Source organism: Chlorocebus sabaeus, chromosome 15 (assembly GCF_047675955.1).
Source record: "Chlorocebus sabaeus isolate Y175 chromosome 15, mChlSab1.0.hap1, whole genome shotgun sequence".
NCBI classification, from domain to species: domain Eukaryota; kingdom Metazoa; phylum Chordata; class Mammalia; order Primates; family Cercopithecidae; genus Chlorocebus; species Chlorocebus sabaeus.
The window spans coordinates 88,841,705-88,859,086 of record NC_132918.1 but is presented as its reverse complement, the minus strand read 5'-3'; positions in this window follow the sequence as shown (position 1 = coordinate 88,859,086).

Here is a 17,382-nt window from a genome sequence, read left to right as displayed (position 1 = left end):
TTTCTATTCCTGGGAGCAAATCTAACACGTGGAAAATATTTGCTTCTGCAGATAACTTCTTAGATTTCACTTCTAAGTGAAATCAGGTAAGACAGTTGTAAGAAAAACCATAATACAAGATTCTCTAAATAAGAATGCACTTAACCTGCTGCAATTCCCTGTCAAAACATCCTATGCCCCAGTCTCAAGGTAGGATTTCATTCAGAACCGTATCTATCCCCACAAAACCACTTGAATAAAGTTAGGTTTATTTAATTCAGTGACGTGACCGAGTCAGTTTATTGGGGGATTGGGGATGAAAATCTAAAGGGAAAATACTGGACTAGTGTAAATTTAGACTCCTTGGCTCTGTCATTCTAAATCTTTTATGCAACAAAGTTGGAGAATCAATCAATTGCTTCAACTGGTTCCTTTTCCTAAACAGTATTTTCTCTAAATCTTGTCATAGAATTGGTGGCAGTGAAATGACTGTTATGTGCAAGTAAATCATGAAAACCTATCAGAATGTAATTTTTAAAAATCAAGAATGAGAAAGATGTCCTGCAGGGAACAAAAGTCTTTATTTCATGGAAACAATTATGTGATGCTAAGAAGTTGATCAAGGCTCTGAAAGTCTCAATGCATGGGATTATCTATCTTACTTATCTGTAAGTCATGTCTCTGTCAACCTTGCTTGTTCACGGGAGTTGGAAACTGAAAACCACAACAATATCAATAACACTAGCCAACTTATATTGAGAGCTTACTATGTTGCAGGAGCTCTTTTGTGCACTTTGCAGGTACCAAGATCACTAATCCTCACAACAACAGCATGTAACAGGTACTATTTTTGCCATCTCCAGTCTAAGGATGAGGAACCTGAGATGTAGAGAATAATTTCAATAATTTACCCAAGGTCACATGGCCAGTAAGTGGCAGACTGGATTTAAATCCAGCTCTCAGGCTATTTTAGGTCAGAGCCTGGGCTCATCATGTACCACTATTACCTTGGAAGAAGGAAGAAAAGGTAGAAACAAACACTTAGTAAGTGTTTATTAAGTGCCAGCTATTTTATACATTATGGTTTCATTGAACCCCTACCACATATCCTTAGCCCCATGCTACAGCCAAGGAAACAAGGAAATGCGGACAGAGAGTTTAATGACTAGCTAGCAAGAGGCAGAGCTAGGACTGGAACCTTTATTTGTCTGACCATACATCTGTGGATTCTTCACTAAATAATGAAATTTCAGAGTAGCATTCATGCCAGACAGCATGCTTAAGGAAGAAAGTCTCTTGCTTAGAGTTTCATCCTTAACTTAGTGCAATTTTAACCAGTTTGCCTATCTGCTTTCCTTTTCGAAGCCAGGAAGTGTATGTGGGGTGGGAGGAAGAGGGAAGGTGGGTGAATTGCAGGAGAAATAAGTTTAATAGAGAAAATAAATGTCCAAGAGATGAGGATTATTAAACAAGCAGTATCTTAGCTATCCATCTTTGACTTTTTTGAGTGAAAGTCTTGGTTAAAAGCTATATGCTTTCTTTAAAGGAATCAAGGAAAGAGGTTGGATGAGTTTGTGAGCAGCGGTGAATCGATATGGGTCTGTAGCAACCTCAATTCTTGATTCCTTAGAAGAAAGAATTCGACCAGGGGACATAAGGCGTAGTAAGACCAAGGCACGTTTTAGAGCAGGAGTGGAAGTTTACTAAAAAGTTTTAGAGCAGGGATAGAAGGAAGTAAAATACAGTTGGAAGAGGGCCAAGTGAGTGACTGGAGAGATTCAAGTGTGCTGTTTGGCTTTTGACTTAGGGTTGTAGACTTTGGCCTGCTTCCAGTGGGGTATGTCTGTTCTCCCCTGATCATTCTCTTGGGGTGGACGGTCTGCATGTGCAGTGACCTGTCAGCCCTTGGGAGGGGCTGCGCGTGCGGTGTTTACTGAGGTTGTGCGCAGGCTCACTGGAGGCATCTTCCCCTTACCAGTCTAGGGTTCCTAGAGGAAGGTCACACGCCAGTTAAACTCCGCCATTTTACCTCTTAGTGCACATGCTCGAGCTCACTCGCCCGACTCCTGAGACCTTATCGGGAAGCTGCTGCCCACAAGGTTCAGGTGTTTTCTGTCTATTAGGAGACTGCCTTTCCCTGGTGCCGGCTGCAATCAGTTATTATTTTAGGGAGCAGTGGAACAACTTCCTGACCATCCCCTGACGGTCGTCTGACATTCCTGGAGTAGGGGTGGGGGTCTGCCCTGCTATGTCTGCCTAACTACCTACTGTTAACAAGTTTATCAGATACCTTTAGTAAGCTTTCAAAAATTTGTACCAAAATAATCCTTAGTTACATTTAGAGCACAAAATTAGGTTCAACTGATAACTTTTTAAAAAACAGAAAACAGTTTTAACTCTTCCAAGAATACATTGCCACTTACTCTAAACAACATAATATCAATACGATTACTATTCCAAGATGATTAAACATATATCAGAAGGTATGCAGAGCTCAGATGGTACTTGTGAGTACGTCCGGGCTTGCCCTTTCTTTCTTTGTCTGCCTGGTGAACTTCTCTGCAGACTCAAGGGCAAGTTCTTCAGGACTCTTCTGAGAAGTCAGGCCTGTTCCCTCTCCCCCACCCGCCACTGCCCTGCAGTCTTCTGGAGCTGTGGTTCTCACACTTCAGAGGACATCAGAATGAGGAGGGCTTGTTAAAACACAGATTGCCAGCTCCACCCCAGGAATTTCTGGTTCAGTAGTCTGGGTGGGGCTCCAGGATTTGTATGTCCCACAAGTTCCCAGCTGACTCTGCTGCTGCTTGCACGGTGACTACACTTTGAGGACTACTGCCCCAGAGAAAATTGCTCTCTCGTCTCTGCTGCCCTGGCCTGTTCAGTCATTTTATTTTGACTTGGGCCGAGCAAACAATTTCTGTGTCTTCTCAAGGGTCTGTAATCTTCTCGAAGACAGTCTGGTTTTCAGGCCTTGGAGAAGGGTAATAGCAGAGAGTTGAGAGGTTTCCTGGAAGAGGGCTGTGGCTGATCCAGGGCTGAGGAGTCTATCCAGTAACAAAGCTGAGGTCACAGGTCTCTGAAAACTGCATCCCAACCCCAGTCCCTGCTGGACTCACAGGCTCAGTGGAAAGCAGAAAGCTGTAAACACAGAGGTAGTTAAAAAAAAAAAAAAAAGTAATGGCAGAAGCTGCCCTCTCTGTGACCGTGTAAGAAAGCATGAAACAAGGGAGAGAAGCGTCTTTTCATACTCCCAGACAAACCTTGCTTTTGTCACCCCAAGGAATTTAGGCCATTACTGATAATGCCTGAATGAGATGATGGTGCCCGGCAGAGCCGGGCATCATCCAGGGCTGTGCTGCCCAATCTGGTAGTCATTGGCTACATGTGGCTGTATATATGTAAATATAAATTACTTAGAACTAAAGAAAACCACGCTAGCTTCATTTCAGGTGCTCTATTGTCACGGATGGTTCATGGCCACCCTGCTGGACAGCTCAACTCTAGAACATGTCCATCATTGCAGAAAGCTCAGTCAGCTAGCACCACTGGAGGGGCTTGGACAGTGATGCTGCAAGAGCAAGATGGTACACAGGGCATCCAGTGTAATGTGTTTGTGCTCCTCTCCCTGCTTGCTATTCTGTCCAAGAATCTGCAAAGACTTTGGTATACCCCACAGACTGATGCCTGAGTGCATATGATGCCTCTGCTTCTCCTCTTTCCTGTTCTCATGGGCCAGGACTTTAGTGCCTAGTGTGGTAGGGGTACTCATGGGTCAGAAGCACACTGTTGGAGCTGAGAATAGGATTGCCCCTGGTCGGGGTGAGTCACTCTCTGGGACTCCTAGGAAGGTCCAAGGGTCCTTAACACGGGGCTGAATGTCTGCCTGATACCGAGGCTGTCGAGTCATGCTCTTTTTCTTTTGTTTTTTATTATTATTATACTTTTTTTTTTTTTTTGGAGAAGGAGTCTCGCTCTGTTGCCTGGGCTGGAGTGCAGTGGCACAATCTCGGCTCACTGCAACCTCTGCCTCCTGGATTCAAGCAGTCCTCCCCCTCAGCCTCCTGAGTAGCTGGGATTAGAGGTGCCTGCCACCACGCCTAGCTAATTTATGTATTTTTAGTAGAGATGGGGTTTTGCCATGTTGGCCAGGCTGGTCTTGAACTCCTGACCTCAGGTGATCCGCCCACCTTGGCCTCCCAAGGTGCTGGGATTACAGGCGTGAGCCACCGCGCCCAGCTGAGTCATGCTCTTTCTATTTCTATCAGTGTTACTTGCGCCTCACCTTGTTCCTTCTGCTGCAGAAACCTCCCCTCCCCTCTCATACACAGGGTGCATACCTTTCTCTTGTCGCTGCTCTTTGAAAGTCAGCCTACACATTTGAGTTAGGATTTGGGAATTTAAAAGGATGGCAAGTGAAAAAGCAGAGTGGGGTTATCTGGATCAGTGACAGTGTCTCCAAGACCTGGTCTGGTCCCTGTTTTATATTCAGTGATGAGGTTTCCTAGCCTCTCCTGGTGACACACCCAGGTCTGAAAAATCTCTCACCATAGACGAGTTTCCCAGCAGTAGGTAGCTTAAATGTTCCTTTACCTAATTCTTCCTTAACTCATCATAAAATGGGGGAAAAAAATTCTCATTTCCTCCTGACTGGCTAAAAGCTAAGAGAAATGGAAGGAAAAGGCATTCCAGAGTGCTTTGGGGGTTGCACGTGGACCTGAGTTCTAGCAGATGGGCCCTTGCCCGCCTCTGCCATGGAGGCTCACAGCTCCTCTGCCCTCCATATCACAGAGGTCTTAGTCAATGGGTGGGTAACAAAACATGGACCCTGCTTTGGCACACGGGGCACATTGAGGGGAAGGAGAACAGTGTAAGAGAAGCATGCTCAGCCAGGTAGTTGAAGGAGGTCCAGCGTGAGCCCAAGCTGTGCCCACAATTGGGCTTTTAAAAGGTGTAGAATGGGTGGTGGTGGGCAACTAGAAGTTTGTTTGTATGAGAGCCCGGGAGATTAATTATTTCAAGAGGACAGGAATGAGGGCACTACAGGCTTGAATCGGTCAGTACAAGGCCTAAGCTGGGACATGGGATGAAATCCCACATGCACGGTGCTGTCTGCCAGTCAGGTTTGTCTCCCAACCCAGATCGAGGAGGGAAGGAGGAGAGTAAGAGCAGAGCTGCTACAGACACCCTGTAAAAGCTGACATCAAACTCCGTGAAACATGGCGCCCAGGCAACACACTGATTGGGGAATTCTCTGGCCAACTGTGACGAAGTAAGGTGTTGAGCAGAGGCATTCTTCCAGAGTTTCCCACAGAACCCACATGGCTTTGACCCTTAGAGAGCTCCAGGCCATCAGAGATGGCACAGGAATGGGGTAGGAGGCAGGGGAGCCCCGCGGAAAGCCAGCAAAAACCTCACCTACCTGGAGAACTCAGCAATGCCAGAAGAGATTGAGATTCCTAGAGAATGGAGGAGCCGGGAACAAAAGAGAAGGATGGGATCCAGGAACAGGCCAAGAGAACCAGCTCGCTGCTTCTTCCTCTCCCTTCCAGAAAATTCTGTTCAGAAGCCATTAGGTAAGGCAGAGCAAGTCAAGCCTCCGCAGCTGAGTGGGGAGCAGGAAGTAGAGTGCCCAGAGCAGGAGGGTGGAGTCCACTGGGGTGAGATAGAGGCTCACATAAGGGGCGGGTGGTCCAGCGTGAGGTTGCGGCCCATGTGGAGTGAGGAGGGTGCCAACATAGGAGGGGGCAGCCCAGCATGTGTCGGAGACCAAAGCAGGGTCAGAAGCAGCTCCTGGCCAGGGAGGGTGTCCAGGCATGGAGGCTCAGACCCTCAGTGGGGTGAGGAGGGGTCTGCACAGAAGGATGGCCCAGGGCCAGATGGCAGAACTAGAGGAGTGAGGAGTGTCTATTGCAGGCGCACCTTGTGCTTGGACTCAGTGCCCTGGGGAAGTGGGGAGGGCATCCACATAGAGGGTGGCCCAGGGCGGGATGCTGCTGTCCAGGCAAGGGAAGGAAGGTGTCCTCAGGAAGGGTGGCCCGGCATGAGTGTCCTGCCTGAGCAGAAAGAGGAAGGTGTTTCAGTGACCTGCAGGGTGGCTGAGAGTTCCACTCTGCTTTGTGTCCTGAGCCTCACAGAGCACAAGGCACTTAGTAGATGCCCAGGTAATGGTAATTGTTAAATGGATGATGAAATAAATGAGAAAAATCTGATTCAACTCTCATCTTGACCGTATATTAGCTATGGAACATTGGATACGATCTTCATCTCCATCAGTGGGATACTGTGTGAAACTACTCAGAAAAGCTGAAGGAGCTGATTTTACTCCACCTAACAGGAAAGAAGGCTCTGCCATTCTTTGCTGTGTAAGCCTTCCTCATATCAGAGAATGGCAGAGCCCTCTTTCCCTTTGGGCGGAGTAAAATCAGCCTAGCCTTCCCTGATCGGGTACCATGCTGCCCAGCCTCAGGTGCGTCCTTTGTGAGGTGAGCAGTGTGTGGAGCTGCTGAGTGACGTGTGGTTACAGTGGATGTGGAGAAACTCACCTGCAGGGAGCGAACAGGCTGTGGCCATTGGTGTGCAGGCCTGTGGCCTTTCCCCATGCCCTGTTCAGCTTATTCAGCCTTGCTGGTCTCTGAGATCTATGGCAGTATCTGCTCACTCTCACAGCAAACACCACACTTTCACTGAAAAATGAGGCTATTAGTCTTGTTCACAGAGCACCAGGATCCCTCCCAGTTCTTTTGTTTGTTTGTTTGTTGTTTTTTGAGATAGAGTCTTGCTCTGTTGCCCAGGCTGGAGTGCAGTGGCGTAATCTCAGCTCACTGCAACCTGTGTCTCCTGGGTTCAAGTGATTCTCCTGCCTCAGCCTCCTGAATTGCTGGGACTACAGGTGCCCACCACCATGTCTGGCTACTCGTTTTGTATTTTTAGTAGAGACATGTATTTTAGTAGAGATGCTGGCCAGGCTGGTCTCGAACTCCTGACCTCAAGTGACTGTGGTTCTACAACCTGAGTTCTCTTGTTGGATCAGTCATGTGACCTTGGGTCTGAGGCCTCAGGCCTCAGAATTTCCCTCCTGACACTGCGGGTCTGTGCAGACAGAAAGGGCAAACTACCTGCCCAGAGCCTGTGGTCTGAAGGTACCTCAGAGACCTTATGATCAACCTCCGACCCCTTCCCCCCCACACACTACAACAGAGTTACGTGTCTGCGAAAATACACGTTCATAAAAGACCACCTACTAAATAATGTTTAAGTTGTTATTCTAAACCAAACTATGTTGTACTTTCGTAAATGCAGTTTTTATTTTTAATTAATGATATTATCTTTGCAGTGCGGAATCAGACTTTCTTGGATCCCCTTGGGTGTTCTTATCTACGCCAATGGGGCTTCAGTTAGCTTTTTAAAGGTGACGTTGCCCCAAATTTTATCTCCACCAGATCTTCTCTTCTGAACTGCGGATCCAGATATCAAACGGCCTCTTGCACATGATGACTTGGCTATCTCTCAGGTCGTCCCTGTCCACAGGGTGGATTCTCAACTCATCAGCTCCCTCCTCTGACACCACTCCTCCCCTGACAGGGTCCTCCCACTCCCCCTGGAGAACAGCAGCACTCACAGAGGCCAGCCCCTAAATCAAGCTGATCTTTGTCTCCATTGCCAATATCGCTGTTTCCAGACACCATCCTCTCTCGCTGCTATTACTGCAAACTGCCACCCAGCTGGTCTCTCCACCTCCAGCCTTGCCACGCTGCCCCCTTGCCCAGTCCATGTCAGACTCTACCACGCTGACCTTCGGAAAACGTAACTCCGTATGCATCACTTCCCATCTGAAAGCTCCAATCGGTCACTATGCCCTTTAAGATAGTCTGAAATCCTCAGCAGGGTTGATAAGCGGCTTTATGTGGGACTCGCTTTGCCAGGTTAGCAAGGGCCTTCCCTGATTTTAGCACTGAAGTCTGGAATTCTCCTTAGTCCTTGGCAGACTGGATGGGCTCATCACTCCCCTCTTCTCATTCCTCTGCTCCACCCCTACCCCACAACTCTCTGTCTGTCCCCTCAGCAGTCTTCCTGCCTCCTACTGGCAATGCTCTCTGCCCCAGCCCCTTTGCTTTGTAACTTTGAGATCCCCCTCCCAGTCTCAGGGGACAGAGGACTTCCTCAAAGCTGTCTCCTGGACTCCCCAGGTCAGGTGACTCACCCCTGCTGGGTAGCGCTCTTAGTTCCCCTTGTGGCACTTAAATGCATTATTTTAGTCACTGGGTGACCGGAGGCCTCCTTCCCTGACTGTAGATGCTGCAGGCAGAGGCTGAATCATGTTTGCCCCCTGTCACCACCTGTGGTCTGGCACAACTGCCTGCTGCAGGTTTCAGTGGTGATTTTTAGATGAATCGTGATGCACACAGGCACAGCCTACACACAGAACGTTGTGTTTATCTGTTGTCTTGGCTCTGAGACAGGCAGTCTCAGAAAGTGAAAAACAGTTGGCTTATAAACACATGATAAAACGTTGACAATCACTCATAATTGAGTAGACATACATTAAAATAATAATGTTCACTTTTTTTCTTTGAGACAAAGTCTCGCTCCATTGCCAGGCTGAGGTGCGGTGGCATGATTGTGGCTCACGGCAGCCTCAAGCTTCTGGGCTCAAGGGATCCTCCTGTCTCAGCTTCCTGAGTGGCTACAACTATAGGAACATTCCACCACACTAGACTCATTTTTTTTTTTTGTAGAGATGGGTTTCACTATGTTGCCCAAGCTGGTCTCAAATTCCCAGCCTCAAGCAATCCTCCTGTCTTGGCCTCCCGGAGTGCTGGGATTACAGGTTTGAGCCACCATGCTTGGCCTAAGGTTCACTTTTTACCTACTAGATTCATAAAGATCACAAAATGTGAAGAAGTGGGGGACACCAGCAGGCACTCTCCTCCCTGGGGTAGGAGCATAAATCTGCGAGAACCCTCGAAGAGCAACTTGGCAGTCTTTCCCAAAAGCTTACCTGTACATAGTTTTTTTTCACAGTTTCACTCCTAGAAATGTATTCTACAAATATTCTTAGAGATTTGTACAGAAAAGAAGAAACAAGAATATTCAACACGTTATTGTTAGCAATGAGAAAAAAAGTGGGAAAAAAATACGCTACCTATCTATCAAAAGGAAACTGGTTAAATAAATTAGGCAAGTACTTCTAACAGAGTATTATAAAGGAATTTTTTCAATGAGGTAGATTTACGTAAGCTTATATGAAGCAATCCTCAAAGTGGGGGGCGGGGGGGGGCAGGAAATGAAAAAGGTCCACAATGTGTTTATTTTTTGTTGTAATTTTAAAAGGAAATATACATATGTGTTAATACGCATACAAATATTTCTGGAAGCATATACAAGAAACTCGTAGCAATATTTCCCTTTGGGGAGAGAGACTGGGATCTGGGATAGGAGAGAAATTTATTCATTCTATATTCTGTTTTAAGTGTTTAAATAATTTAATACAGGCATAAATTCACTATTTTTGTTGTTGTTGTTATTTGTTTGTTTTGTGATGGAGTCTCACTCTGTCACCCAGGCTGGAGTGCAGTGGTGCAGTCTTGGCTCACTGCAAGCTCTGCCTCCCGTGTTCATGCCATTCTCCTGCCTCAGCCTCCCGACTAGTTGGGACTACAGGCGCCGCCACCACGCCTGGCTAATTTTTTGGATTTTTAGTAGAAATGGGGTTTCACCGTGTTAGCCAGGTTGGTCTCGATCTCCTGACCTTGTGATCCACCCACCTCGGCCTCCCAAAGTGCTGGGATTACAGGTATGAGCCACCATGCCTGGCCATAAATTCACTTTTCAATACTACAAAAAGAAAACTCCATGTTTTTTTTAAAGAAGAAAAAAGCTAGTGAATTTGCATCTGCCCAAGGTGCTAGCAATGTTCCTTCCTTCCTTCCTTTCTCCATCTTTTCTTTTTTTTCCCTTTCTTTCTGTCCATCCTCTCCTCCTTTCTAAGAAAATTGTCTTTCCAGAATCTTCTAACAATATTAGATAAATAAGATTAGACTAGCTCTTCATCTCTGAGCTGGGAGTCCAGGCTAGACTGGGCGAGTTTACCCTCACGTGGGGCTAAGTGCTGTTGTCTCTCTTACTAATGGGGTACCTTGCAGCCTGCCTTTCATCCTCCTGCCCACCTTCGCCCCAGCCATGTCCTGGCATCAGCTGCAACAGCTCCCAGCTTCTCACTCCTCCCACTTTCTGCTCGAGGGCTCCTCTGCCACCATCATGTGAGATGCTGAGGACACTCATTTTGTCATTCTGATATGTGTGGAAACCTGGGTGTAGGGGAGGGTTTACCACCCTGGGGTGACCTGTGATCCACGGGATCTCCCCTCACTGCTTGCTAGGGGTCCCCAGTGGTATCGAGCTCCAGTTTCTTACTGGCCTGACCAGCTTAATAACTTACCTTGGTTGGTTTGTTCTCTTTCCAGTTGTCTCTTCCCAGCCTCTCACTCCTGTTTCTTGGGATTGCTTTTCAAAATAAACCACCATGCTGTGCTCGGCTCTGCTTGTTGAGGAAACCCAGACTAAGACACCATCTCTCATCATTCCTGGAGAGTTCTGGAGTCCTTGTAGACCTGTGGACTGAGACCACACTTCATTCAAAGGGATACAACAATTGTTCCTGGGAGTTCCTCTCTCTCTCTTTCTCTTCCTTTCTTCCTCTCTATTAATGTGAGGATGGCATTCTGCTATGGGTTGAATGTTGGTGTCCCCCCAAATTCTGTATTGAAACACAATCAGCAATGTGATGATATTAAGAGGTGGGGCCTGTGGGAGGTGATTAGATCACCACCTTTGGGATAGGATCAACGCCCTTATTAAGGAGACACCAGAGAGCTGCCTGGCCTCTTCCACCAGGTGAAGACACAGCTAGAAGGTACCACTTGTGTACCAGAGAGTGGGCCCTCACCAGACACCAAGTTTGCTGGCTCCTTGATCTTGAACTTCCCAGCCTCCGGCACTGTGAGAAATACATTTCTGTTGTTCATAAGCCATCTAGTTTGTAGTATTTTGTTAAAGCAGCCTGAATGGACTAAGATGCCTTTATAAACCTGGGTATTCTATTCCAAAATTGCCTTCCAGTCCGACAGAAGCATGTTATAGATTCTCCAGGTAGAAGCATTTGTTGTAAAAAACTAACTCTACTCTTGACATTGAGATCATCTTGTATCAATTTTAGACCCCTGAACTCTGATTTGATGATTTAAAAAGCAAGAGAACCTCTGAGTCTAACTCATTGCAGTCCCTGTGGTGGAAGGCAAACATAGTTCACTCATTTAGAAACCAAGCTTCCCTGCACAGAAAGTGCCAGGCCAACCCAGCAAGCCCTGATGCAAGATCACTATTTATTTTGTCATCCTGAGGCCAGAGTTCCCTCAAGGGGCTGCTGTTGGCTTTCAGACAAGCCTGGAAAACGATCTGGTGGCCTCTTTGATCCTGCCCCTTTTTCTAGGTGGTGCTCTCTCTTTTCTCTGTGTTCTACTTTCAAAATAAACCATCTCAGTTGGCTGTGATAAATTCAGTGAAGGAAATTTCAAGTTGAGGATGCTGAGAAGACCTGCAGAAGGGAAGCTATATATAGCTTATTTTTAATGGCCATAGTAACATAATTCCCTTTACATTGCTGTCTGCCATTAAGCCATAAGATTGTAACTTGAAAATCCAACCAAAATAGATTGCACCGGCTACCAAGACCCAAAATGGTATGCATAAATATGCAACACTGCCCTATTATTTATAGACCTATGATTTTCCTTATGAAACAGTTTCATTTAGGTGCTCTGTAGACCTGAGTTAACTTGATCCAGCGAAATCCAACTTTGTCGTGGAAACCTTGAAGTTTAGAGCTGGGGGACTTTTAGGAATCATGGAGCTGAAAGCCTGTCCTTTGCCTAAGTTCATGGAGGGACATAAGATGGTTACATGCGAGAAGGAAGTAGAGACTGATTCCAACTGAACACCTGGAGAAAGGCCTCGGATTCTCAGATTCAATGAAAGGGGCCTTCACACGCCTTTGCTATCTATCACAACATGAAATCTGGAGGTTGTAATCACCATTGTTCAGTGGAGGAAATAGGTTCAGACAGTGAAGTGACTCGATCCAAGTTACATAGTAAATCAATGGCAAGGAATTGGACTGGAACCCTATTCCAACTTCAGGCTAGTATTTTTCCTTTCATAGTGATAACTTCATTGTTTCTGGCTTCTAGAGTCTTGGGCTGGTCAGCTTTGATTGACATGTCCACAGTAAAAGTCCCAGCCCTGCCCCACCTCCCACCTATCCCTCAGCACCTCACTAGGTTTCTGTGACCTCCCTTTCTTAGCCTCAGGTTTGTTCACCTACAGATGGAGTGAGCCACCCCAAGTCCTTACCACCACATTGTCTCCCACTCCTGGCCCCAAATGCTTTCCCCTGGCCATGCTCCTTTCTTATTATTCTGAACCCTTTGTCCGTTGTTTTCTTTTTACTTTCTCCCTGAATGGTCCTTTCACAACAGAACTATTTACAATGTCCTCTTTAAGAAAAAAGTACTTAAAAAAATAAAAACGGAAGCCACGTTTGTGATTCTCGCTTCTTCCATTACTTATCCGCTAATTTTCCAAGTCTTAGCTTGACATTCAGGGCCCCCTGTAATTAGACCCTGCAAAATGGATCACCTTCTCCCTATCCCAGTGTTGCTTGTACCTCTATCACAGCATGGCACACGCTCGGCCCTGCAACACTCCAACTAAGGAGCACAGGACATTGAATTTGTTTTAATGTCCAATAGAACATCTGCCACACAGTCACGCATATAGTAGGCGTCCAATGACAGTGTATTGAATGGAACGGGCTCATTCCTGCTTCCCGCAGCCTGGTCCCTGTGGCCTCTCTAGACCACATCTCTCTATCTGGGGGCAAGTTTGGGACTATCACCCCCTGCTTTAGACACTAACACACAAAGGGGTGAGGTTAGCCCCTGTGCATAGTACCAAGGAACCAGCTGACCTAAATAATACTTCCAAGCGTGCTACCAGTGCAACTCAGATATTTCTTAAAGCATCATAGCCAGGTGCCTAGTACGTTTCTATGAACTTTATCTGAAAGCTTCAGTTTCTGTCATTGATCCCCCAAATTGTAATTGCTCAAGACTAAGCAAAGACTAAAACTCCACAGGCATGACAGCCCTGTGTTTTGGTGCTACGTGCTGGGGGACTGAGATACCTTACAGAGGAGTTTACAGTCTAACGGGGTGGGGTGGGCAGGGAAACAAACCTGCAGAGAGTGACAGCAGGCAAGACAAGAGCATGAAGAGAGACACCGTGTATTGGTAGGGGTCGCTGGGAGAATGAGGATTACATGACAGAGTTTATAGAAAGTGCCTGGCACATAGTAGGTGTTCAGTAAATGGTAACAAGTCATATTCTCGCCACCACACATCCAGCTGGGTTCACAGAGGATCAAGGCCTGTGCCTCCCTCCAACTGCCATGCCTCTTCCTCCCCTATCCTCCACACTCCCTCTGCTCCAACCTGGTCTTATCGTAAGGAACATGCCAAGTTCTTTCTTTCCCCAGGAGGGAAAAGCTATTCCTTATTCCAGAACCCTGTGTTCCTAGCTTAGGGCAAGGCTGGCTGCTGCTTGTCCTTCAGGCTTCAGAATAAATGCCACCTCGCCTTGCCTGACCACTGCACTGCCCCAGAGTTGTTCTCTATCACATCGTACTGGCTAGTTTCATCTTTGCAATTACCAGAAGCTCTAAAAATTTTGTTTTTTTCTTTGCTTGTTTCTTGCCCCACTAAGCTTCAGGCTTGAGAAAGAGAGGAACCACCTCTGTGAGTTTTACTGTTGTGTCTCAGTGCTGGGAGTGTACTCCACGTGGTCAGTGTATGATCAATTTAAATGTGCCTGGGGTGCTGAGAAGACCTCACAAATGAAGGTACCTTTGACCAGAGCCATGGAGCGGGGACGAGGATTTACCCACCAGGTGCTGCGAAGCTGAGGTGGCAGGTCAGGACTTCAGTGAGAAGGAGGTACTGGTAAAGGAAACTTATTATGAGCAGCTCTGTCCAGGAGAAGCCAGGGTTTCAGGTCCAACACAGCACCCTAGGTTCAAATAGAAATACCCTGGAGTGGGAGGGGAGGGAAGGGTGGTGGACAGCTCACTTAGCTATCAGAAGCTGAGGGATAAGTCTCCTTCCTCTAATCTGGGATTTCCTAGCAGCCTTTTGAGCTGGAATTTGTTTTGTTTTGTTTATGGTGGGACCTACACACTGTGCAGGGAGGATCTTATCAGGTGGCCAAGCTTGTTTTTTGTTTGTTTGTTTGTTTGTTTTGAGATGGAGTCTTGCTCTGTCACCCAAGCTAGAGTGCAGTGGCATGATCTCAGCTCATTGCAATCTCTACCTCCTGGGTTCAAGCAATTCTCCTGTCTCAGTCTCCCAAGTAGCTGGGACTGCAGGTGTACACAACCACCCCCAGCTAATATTTGTATTTTTAGTGGAGACCGGGTTTCACCATGCTGGCCAGGCTGGTCTCAATCTCCTGACCTCATGATCTGCCTGCATAGGCCTCCCAATAAGCTTGGTTTTGAACAATACAAATAAAGAAAATTTTAAGTACTGACATTTATTGAGCTCCTATTGTACTATTTTATACACATCTGGTTTAAGCCACAGGCACTGCACAAGATTGGCATTTTCCCCATTTCCAGAGGCTGAAACTGAGATTCAGTTTCACGTCCAAAGAGTGAGTAACATATGTAAAGTCATGGGGCTAGGAAGTGGTGGATGGAGTTTCAAACCCAGCTGTGTCTGACCCTGAAGCCAGGGCGCTAAACCACAGTCTTTTTTCTGGCCAGTGTATCTCACAGGTGAATCAATTCATTGGGTTTGGCGCATTCCCTTGTGGGCTGAGTCACCATAAGTCAGACTGCCTGAACCTGTTCCTCTCTGGGAGGCTGATAGAAACCTAATCTCTCAACTGACAATGCCAGGGGCAGGACTCTGGACTTTGGCAACCCCATGGTGGGGCGGCTCCCTGCTCTCCCACTCAGAGCTGTAGATAACTTTTCTCTAGGACAGCAGGACCCAAGGGTTCTTGGGAGTTCGTTATTGCAGACATCTTGCTTTGCTTTGCTGTGGAGTGAGGTGGCTAAGAGCTTGGGTAGAGGCAGACAGACTGGTTTGAAATCCAGCCTTTGCACTTCGTAGCTGTGTGACCTTGGCTTAGGCAAGTTTCTTTACTACTCTGTGCTTCAACTCTCATCTTTAAAATGAGGCTGAGAATAGTCTCATGGTGCTACTGTGAGGATTATGTGAAAAAATGCACTTGCACATAGCAAATCCTCAGCAATCATTAGCCTTTATCATTGTATCATTGTTGTTGTTGTGAATAGTATTTTTTTTTTTTTTTTTTTTTTGAGCAGAGTTTCCCACTTTTTGCCCAGGCTGGAGTGAAATAGTGCAATTTCAGCTCACTGCAACCTCCACCTCCTGGGTTCAAGTGTTTCTCCTGCCTCAGCCTCCCGAGTAGCTGGGATTACAGGCATGCACCACCACGCCCGGCTAATTTTGTTTTTTAGTAGAGACGGGGTTTCACCATGTTGGCCAGGCTGGTCTCGAACTCCTGACCTCAGATGATCCACCTGCCTCAGCCTCCCAAAGTGCTGGGATTCCAGGCCTGAGCCACCGTGCCCGGCCTGTTGTGAACAGTCTTAAGGGGAGGCACAGTGGGATGTAATGGGCTAGAGTCTTAGACCACCACTTTTTAGCCATGTGACTTTTGAGATGAACTGTTAAACTTCATCCCAGAATCTTTCTAAATTCTCCAGAGTTAAAGATGAGCTATTAAACCTCATCTTTAACGCTGGAGAATTTAGAAAGATTCTGGGGTGGCGTTTTTAAAATTAAGATTACCTTCTGTTAAGGAATTAGAAAACACCAGAGGTAGGGAATGGTCCCTGCCACACATGGACAGCATTTGCCCTAAACCACGGTCTGGTCAAGAGGAGGCTGAGGACTTCTGGGCCATCTGCCTCTCATCAGACCATCCTGGGTGTGGTGTCAGAGAGCGGCTGTATTGGCTTCTCTAAATAGCTAGTGCGTTGCTTTGGTTTGAGCTGAAAGATGGTTCTAACAAGGGTGCATGACGACTATGGTCAGCGTGGGAGTTAGGACAGGAGCAGCCACAGAGCAGGGCCGTCTGTGCATGCTGCCCTGGGTGCGCCCGTCCTCAGGAGCTCAGCTGTGTAGCGTGTGGCAGCCCATCGCCCTCCCTCCCCACAGTGAGGTTCATAGATGGTCGGAGCTCCCCGGTGCGGCTCTAAGCCTCTGGCTCTGTTTCCACGCCCCCAGGCAACCTGGCTGGCTCATGGGCCTCAGCTTCTCACATGTGGAAAGGTGGGGATCATCCTGCACCCCAGCATCTTGGTAGCTGACCTCAGGCTTTCTGAGTGTGGGTTGACTTGAGTAGGCCCTGAGATGCTGACATCCTCTGAGTGCACCAACAACAGGGAGTTTCTGGGCTGCAGGCTAAGAACCTGTGTTTGTCACAAGGCGGCCCCATAGAGTTACCACCACTCTGAGGCCCTGCCAGAGCCAGCAACAGATTATTCCAGAAGGCACCTGTCTCCCAATCACCTTCTCTATCTGGAACAACACCTCCCTCGGGGTTGGGTAAAGTATTAAATATCTGTGCCTTGCATACACTCACTCGGGGCTCAACAAATGCTGGTTCTTTCCCCAGTTTCTGTAATCTGTATGACCTATCTGGGCCAAGAGATTGTCATCACCCTGCGGCCCGGGACCTAGGCTGCTGTTGCACTGGCCTCTCTCCCTCACTCTCCAGTAAGGCCTGTCCCAGGCTGGCCTCTCCCTCCAGGGCTGTCTTGCCCACGCTTGGGCTCCTACCACCTTGAGCCTTCTCCACCTGTCAGTCACACCCCAGGTGTTCCCTGAGCCACGCAACAGCTACAGGGTAGCTCCACAGACCAACAGCAGGCTGACAGCATGGCACCTCAATTCTAGATCTGCCACTGTCCATGGCATAAGCCATTCCCACGTCTGGGCCTCCATTTCCCCGTTTGTGAAAGGAGAGCATTGGGCCAGTTCTTCACATGCAGCGTTTGTGGGGGATGAATCCTTCCATCTGCTCATCCATCCCTCCATCCATCCATGCACAAACACTTAGCACCTGCTGCATGCTGTCAGGGACTATGGCAGGAGAAGAGTTGGAGCAGACACATCCCAGGCCTCCAGCCCCTCACACCACGGAGAGGAAACAGATGCCTGCAAAGGAGGAGGCAGCCCTCAGGGGGCCCGCACTGCGACACGGTGGAGGCCGGGAGGCCGCCTCTAAGCAGCCTGCGAGTCCCCACGCTGCACCGCG